Raw genomic sequence first — 7,270 nt, 5'->3', positions numbered from 1 at the left:
AATGGCCCAAGAATTTATTTGAAATACCTTACTTATGAACTGAAATAAACTTGGCAAACTACAATTATGTTAAAGTATTATACCAAAAATTCAAATCGGCCTACTCCTGAAATTTCACCATTGCAATTTCCAGAGATGTCTTTTCTATCATAACGTTACATATAACATGGCCTGTAAACCTTTGGATCATGATTGTGTAAGCTAGATGCACCATTTAACCTCAGGGTAGAAGAAATTAGCAGCAACTAAATCTCAATTGTGACAGCTTGTATAACAAGCACAATACCTGGAATAGTCTCATGAGAGGCATCTTAAGTAATATACTACACTCTGCAGCAATTACCTAATTTTTCCACATGATCTTAAGACTTTTGTGCCTTGATTCTGTTAAAAACGTCAACTAGTATGAACACTAAATCATACCCATTGTTTTTGAGTAAACAAGTTCTCTGAAATTTAATAGATCTAGTTAATATTGCTACAGTATTTCTAAAAGCTTGGGTTTTATGAGTGGATTCCAGGGCTATTTCAACACCAATAGAATCAAATATGCTTTCATAAAATTGTCATTTAAAAATAATTCAGAAACTAAGCAGTGGGAGAGCACCACTAGGGGCATGGTGTGATGTGGGGGTTGGTGGGAAACAGAGAAGAAACTGCAGAGAGCAAAGTATAACTAGTAATATACTTTCTATGATATTGCAGAAACACATGTGTCTAGTGAGATTAACTTGATTGGAGTTTCTTATACAATAGACTGATCACTGAGATTCTTAACTCAGGTTTCAATCAATGACGAAATCGAAAATGTTAACAAGAGAGATTTTAGAAATGGATGGCAGGCTGTGAATTTTGCAGATGTTGTGCTTGCATTTCAAATTCCTTTTTCAGACTTTCCAAGTAAGTGTGCACATTCCCAGGGCCAGGATATTTGGCGAAATACACCAGGATATCAGTTGCACACCTTCTGTCTTGCTGCTGGCAGAAACTGTAGTTGTAGATTTCTCAACAAGGTGGGCAATGCCACTAGAACATCCCTGACCTCTTTAGCATAAGGGTTTGGAAGGCAGGAGCCACAGACTTGGCCTTGAATGCCCTAGCAGTCTGGGTTTCTGCAGTTTGTTTTGGTAGCAATAGTTTTCTGACACCATTGATAACAAGTAGAGCCCAGGGAATCGTTATATATCTTCTTTGGAGAGTTGCTGCAGTTGGCCTCCAACCCTTCCTCTGTGATTTCTTCCCCTGGGTGAATTATATGCAGAAGGGTCATGGATGAGCTGGAGCAATGAATTCTGGGCATGTCATCTTCCTTCACGCAGCCATCCACTGTCTTGCTGTTTCTCACCGGCGTGTCCTTATCCTCTTCCTCTTCTTCCTCCTCCTCCATGAGTAGAGCGCCAAGGGACCAGGGGACTTGGTGAGAAGAGGAGCTCTCTGTTCAGGGTTTCTCCTGGAAGCAACACCCGGAAATGTACGCCTTGGGGATGTCCTTGATTGTGAGTTGGAGCCTGGGAGGGAACGTCTTCTAAGGAACAAGCCAGGGAAGCTTTCTCACTCTGACATGTGTTTTCCAGGCATTGCTTTGTTTTGCTTTATACTGAAAGCCTTTTTCTCCAAAAAAATTCATGCCACCTTTATCTTCCAAATCAGAACTGGAATTGGTCACGGAATTCTCTGAGGGTTCGGGGAGGGGGCTCTACTTTTTTGTTGGCTGCTCCCCTGGTATTTCGCGCTGGAAGCTTCATCACCACCCTGAGAGGTTGAGTGTCTGCACTGGGTACGGGTCCTACAGCCTTCCCAGACTCACTGGGAAGCCTCATGTTTGCAAAATTATAGGCAGCAATGCCATCACAACTGTCATCAGAGCGTGACTAGGTTTCCATGGCAATCAATTTCACATATATGAATTTCTCTAAGTTCTTTAATCAGATCCTTTTGCAGCATGCCGTGAGTGTTCATACTGGCAGTGGGCGCCTAGGCCGGGTTGGAGCAGGGAGCCATTTTCTTTTTCTTTTTTTTTTTTGGAGGGGGCAGAACGGAGTCTGGCTCTGTCGCCCAGGCTGGAGTGCAGTGGCCGATCTCGGCTCACTGCAAGCTCCGCCTCCTGGGCTCACACCATTCTCCTGTCTCAGCCTCCCTAGTAGCTGGGACTACAGGAGCCCGCCACCACGCCCAGCTAATTTTTGTATTTTTTAGTAGAGACGAGGTTTCACCATGTTAGCCAGGATGGTCTTGATCTCCTGACCTTGTGATCTGCCTGCCTCGGCCTCCCAAAGTGCTGGGATTACAGGCATGAGCCACTGCTCCCGGCCCAGGGAGCCATTTTCTTATGCTTGACATTTATTTCTCCAAAATAACTGATGAACCCAGTTATCTTCTCAGCATTGTGGGTTCACCTTTAACTCTTTATTCTACTTCAGCCCCAGACTTGCTCAGTTACCAAGTCCACACTCCTCTTTGGGTGCACTGGCTGGAATGCCTTACCTAGATTCAACCACCACCCTCTGCCCCCTGCTTTATGCCAGAAGTCATCGAACTAATCTCCATGAGCCAGATCCCCACACCCTTAATATCTGGTTTCATAAGACTGTTAATAAGTGCAAGTGTTGCTCTGAATATACCACAAATATTAATTTACTTAATCCTCCAAATATTTAATAGCTTGGTGAAGTGAGAACTATTATTATTCCCATTTTGAAGGTGAGGACACAGGTTAAGTGACTCACCCAGGGTCACGGGCCAAGAAAATGGTGGAGCCAGGATTCAGAGAGAGCCTACTTGGCTCCAAAGCTCGTACCCTTAACCACCATGCTATGGTGGAACTCCTTTTCTGAAATACTGTTTTCATGATGTTTCTTTCTTGCTTCAAAACCTGTAATGGCTTGTTTACTTTTAGGAGGAATTGAAGGCTCTGGGGTCTGATAGAAAGCTGTCCATTAAGTGATCCCACTTATCCAGCTTTGCCTTTCATGCTTCTCACCGGGGCCCCTCTCCTATCACCCAACTTGCCTCCTCCCAGAGATCTTCCTCAATGCTGGAAGCTGTGCCTTCATCACCATTCCCTATTTCTCTTTGCCGGGCTCAGCTGGGGCCACCTTACAGTAATTTTTTTTCTCTGAATTCCTGTAAAATTTGAAGTCTGTGTTCGCTCATGTAATAATGGATTAAAATGTGCTTTAGGTTTTTTTTTTTTTAAAGCTGTTTCAAGGACTATGTCTTATATTGTTAACTGGCTCTAAAAGTTCTTTAAGGCAAGAGCCAGATATTCTAAATAAATCTAAATTTTTCTTATCTCTAACATGACAAAGAATTCCTAAACTCTTGTCTCGTTCTGTAGTTTTGTCATGTTTCTGGCTGTGTTAGAACATGCAGCAAAGTTCTCGGAAGAAATAGGTGCTTAATAAGTATCAGTAGTTTTGACTCATCCTGAAATCCTGCTGAAATAAACCAAAGATGAGAATTTCTGCCATTTGATTAGGGATTTTGGAAACGTAGAGTCATTGTAGGTTTTCAGCTCCTATTTCTCGTCATGGAGGAATGAAAGATGAAAATGACTGTGTTGAATGAACTTATCAGTCACTCAGCATCCCTTTGTAGTTTCAACAGCTTTGTCAACAGCTCGGGGGAGCAGGACCGGTTATTCTTTGAGCAGGGAAGTCCTTTATTACATCAGGAAGGTGCATCAGACTTAAGGCAGCCCACTCTCAGGAGGTGAACTGGAAAAATGGATAGGATTCAGTAGGTAGGCTGGCCATGAGGTGAGCCTATTTGGTTGGCTGCCTTCAGAATTAGACTATAGGGTGAGTAGGAGAGTGGCCAATGGGAAACAAATAAGGAATGCAAGAGAGATGCCATTTTGAGGTAGACCCAAAGGTAGAGGTAAAGAGAGAGAGAAAGAAAGATTGAGAACAAGGAGGATAGTCATGCTGAGAGCTACATTCACTGTAGCTTCTTATTCCAGTTCTGGTCCTTGTATTTTCTTTGGATATACATCCTTCTTATCATTAAATTCATGTAATTAGCCATATGATATTTAGATTACACAAATCTGACAGCACAAATAGCACTTTGCCTTAAAGACAAAATAAAATAATCTTTTCCTTAGAGATATCTGTTCAGCCTCTTGCATCTTCAATTAATTGTAGTTCAAGAGAAAAAATTTTATTAGATGTTTTCTTTTTCTTTTAAACTCAAGTGTTTTAGAATAAGACTTCAAAGAGTCTTACAGGGTGAAAAGTACCACAACTCATGCATTATAAAGAAAAAAGGATTTTGTTTTTAAAACAATATCTTATGTAATTGGGAGCCAAGTGAACTTAATTACTGTGTGAATAATTCAGAGAGGCAAATTAACTGCAATAAAAATAATTTCAGTCCATGGTGGACCTTTATATTCATGCAACTCAAATGACATGACCCTGGAAGAGTGAACTTAAGGTTCTGAAATCTGGTTGTTGCATCAGCAAATATTTGTTGACCACCTTCTGTGTGTCCCTACCCTAAATTACCCTAAAGTATTTTGGAAATGTAGTGTTCTTATTGCCTTGCTTCTGTTCACCCATTTCCACTGGGGCAGGCCTACAAGCCTTCCTTTCAACCTGTACTTTTCCTCCATCCCACTCGTCTTCCCTGCAACCCTTCTAGTCTCCACAACAGAGGACAGAAGAAGGAAGCATCAAGATGGCAGGAATGTGACTTGTCACTTTTAGGCAGGGTTGAAGCTGCATGGCAGTGCTCCAATGAATTGAATTCAGTAGTATCTGTGGTGGGGGTGTCCTTGTAATAGGCCTCATGCCAGACTCTTCAAGGAATTCAAAGAAACTAGAAACACTACAGTGTTTTCAAATAATAATATCTTATCAAATGGTCTTCCCTTCATTAGACAACAGGTCTGCTTACAAATCATTGGAATTCAAAACACAGGACATGTGCTTTATTAATGGCCCAAAGATCAGCAAGAGGAAGATGAGGAGCAGACATGGAAAAGGATCCCTGAAGGTAAAGAATTTCAGGTTGATCTCTGACTCAAATGGACAGACTCTTCATAGTTCAGGGTGAAGTCATGTAGGAGGATGTACACAAAGCAAACAGGGAAAGTGTCTGGAGGTAGAGAAGTACAGGCACAAATAAGCAAGTGTGTGTTTTGTAAAATTTGAAGATCTTTGGATGAGCAGGCACAGCACACTGACACATGATGAGAGGCAGAATTCTTTGTTACTTACAGCTCCAAATTAGAGGAGGCTGCCGCACAGGCCCATGCACAGGATTGTACTAGGGGACAGGCTAACAGCAAGCAGGAGCTACAAAAGGCAGCTTATGTACAGCAAACAGGGTAGGGGTAGTTAGACTTTCTAGGGATTGGCTAATTTGAATAATTAATTACACAGCTCTAGAGCATAGAGGCTGTTCCTAGTTGTTTAGTATCTGGTACAGGAGTGTGAAAGCTCCCTAAATGGGGGCCTTTATGAGATTATTCTTAGTGGCCGCAGAGAGTAGGAACCTGATAAGAAAAGTGTTTTTTTTTTTTTTTTTTTTTTTTTTTTTGTCCTCAAAGGGGAATTAAGAGTTTTTAGCCATGACTTCAAAACTGGGTCAAGACAGACCTTGTGAAATATTACATTTTGGAGAATGTAAGTGCACTGTACTTAGCTTGGGGTGTGTATGTGGGAAGGCATGAGTTAGGGCATTAGTTTATAAAATTAGATTGAGACCAGATCTTGGGGAGCCCTGGATCTCCTGTTAATAAGTGCTGCACCCACAGTGGTAGAGAAATGCCATCTTTTGAGGACATAAAGATATCATGGGAAAATATAAATAAGGAGATGTGCTATATTTACCAATATTTTCTCATGACATTTACCTTAAAAATGGGTATATTAGGGATACAAATATTATGTGGGATTCTCTAACCCCAGAGAATATTATTTGACCAATGAAGACAGAAAATGTTAAAGCAAAAGTGTAACAAATTGAAGATTTTGTGACAACTATATACTTGTTTTGAGATATAGTTATAAGGAGAGAAATTCTCATCTGAGAGTCTCACAACTTATTTCTGAATGTGAAAATCATATATACCAAATGGAAAAACTGTTCACTTAATTTTGGTGGTCCTATTTGAAAATTAGCATGTTAAAGTCCATTGAGCATCCACATTTCTAGATAAAGTTGTGAAATAATAATTCTCATAAAGGCAAAAGGAAGTTCTGGAAAATATGGAAGGTACTGATTAATGCTAATATTCTAAGGAGATGAAATGCAAATTTTAGTGCAACTAAAACATATGTCATAGGTATAATGATGCACCATCAAATATCTCCATTCTGGACCAACATATGTTCATTCCCTCAACTGCTGCAGATGACTCATAAGTGAGTCTCTCTCAAGGACTTGTCCTTGGCCTAAGGGAGCTGCCTCAACCAATGTTAGATCCCTGTCCAGACGCAACTTCTATCCAATGACTGGTTGATGTAGGACTACAAAGGCCTGTCCCCTCTGCCTTATTTGGGGGAATAACAGCCAATATTATGGATCAAGTTGACTGGGCCACAGGGTGATGAAATATTGGATTAGGCATTTTTTTCTGGGTGTGTCAGGGAGGTTGTTTCAGGATGAGATTAGCATTTAAATGTGTGGACCCAGTCTTCTCCTGCCCTCAGATGAGAACTTACACCATCAGCTCTCCAGGTTTTCAAGCCTTTGGACTAGGACTGTGAAACTGCCTTTGAAAAATTACAACAGTGAGAAAATTGTGAAAGAGATCTGATCTAACCATCCCCAATCTTGCTTTTTACCTCCAAACTGCTCTTAATCATTCTTGGGTTTAGGCCAAGCTAACTTTGGGAGACATTTAGTTTATAGTTTAAATGGTAATAGCCCTTCCCTAAAACTAAACTGCCTTTGTAAAGCTAATGAAAGACCACCAAGTTAGGAGGATGTGAGCAGCCTGAATTCTGCTAAGGTGTAGACATAAATAAGTGATGATTAACCATTATTCCGGAAGTTGCATGATACACAACTTCCCCAAGTACTCCTGCAGATAACATTACTATTGTAGAATCTAAAATTGTCCTTTTGAGATGTCTTTTCTGCTTTTTGCATTTTTGACAATGATGGCTCCACTCAGACCAGCTAACAAGTCTCGTGGCCCCATCTAGAAGAGGACCAGTTTCCACTCCTTCATTCCCTTGCCCACCAAACTATCCTTGAAAAATCCTAGACTCTGAATTTTGGGGAAGATTTGTTTGAGTAATAACTCAATGCCTACCAC

The 7,270-nt window shown here is 40.9% G+C and overlaps 1 pseudogene; it reads right to left on the bottom strand.

Annotated features, from left to right (window-relative positions):
• Positions 1 to 825: 825 nt before the first annotated feature.
• On the bottom strand, positions 826 to 1,835 carry LOC129478514 (cell division cycle-associated protein 7-like; annotated as a pseudogene).
• Positions 1,836 to 7,270: the final 5,435 nt, after the last annotated feature.

This window comes from Symphalangus syndactylus, chromosome 3 (genome assembly GCF_028878055.3).
Source record: "Symphalangus syndactylus isolate Jambi chromosome 3, NHGRI_mSymSyn1-v2.1_pri, whole genome shotgun sequence".
NCBI classification, from domain to species: domain Eukaryota; kingdom Metazoa; phylum Chordata; class Mammalia; order Primates; family Hylobatidae; genus Symphalangus; species Symphalangus syndactylus.
The sequence above is the reverse complement of the archived record's forward strand: the minus strand, read 5'-3'. Positions and strand labels throughout refer to the sequence as shown.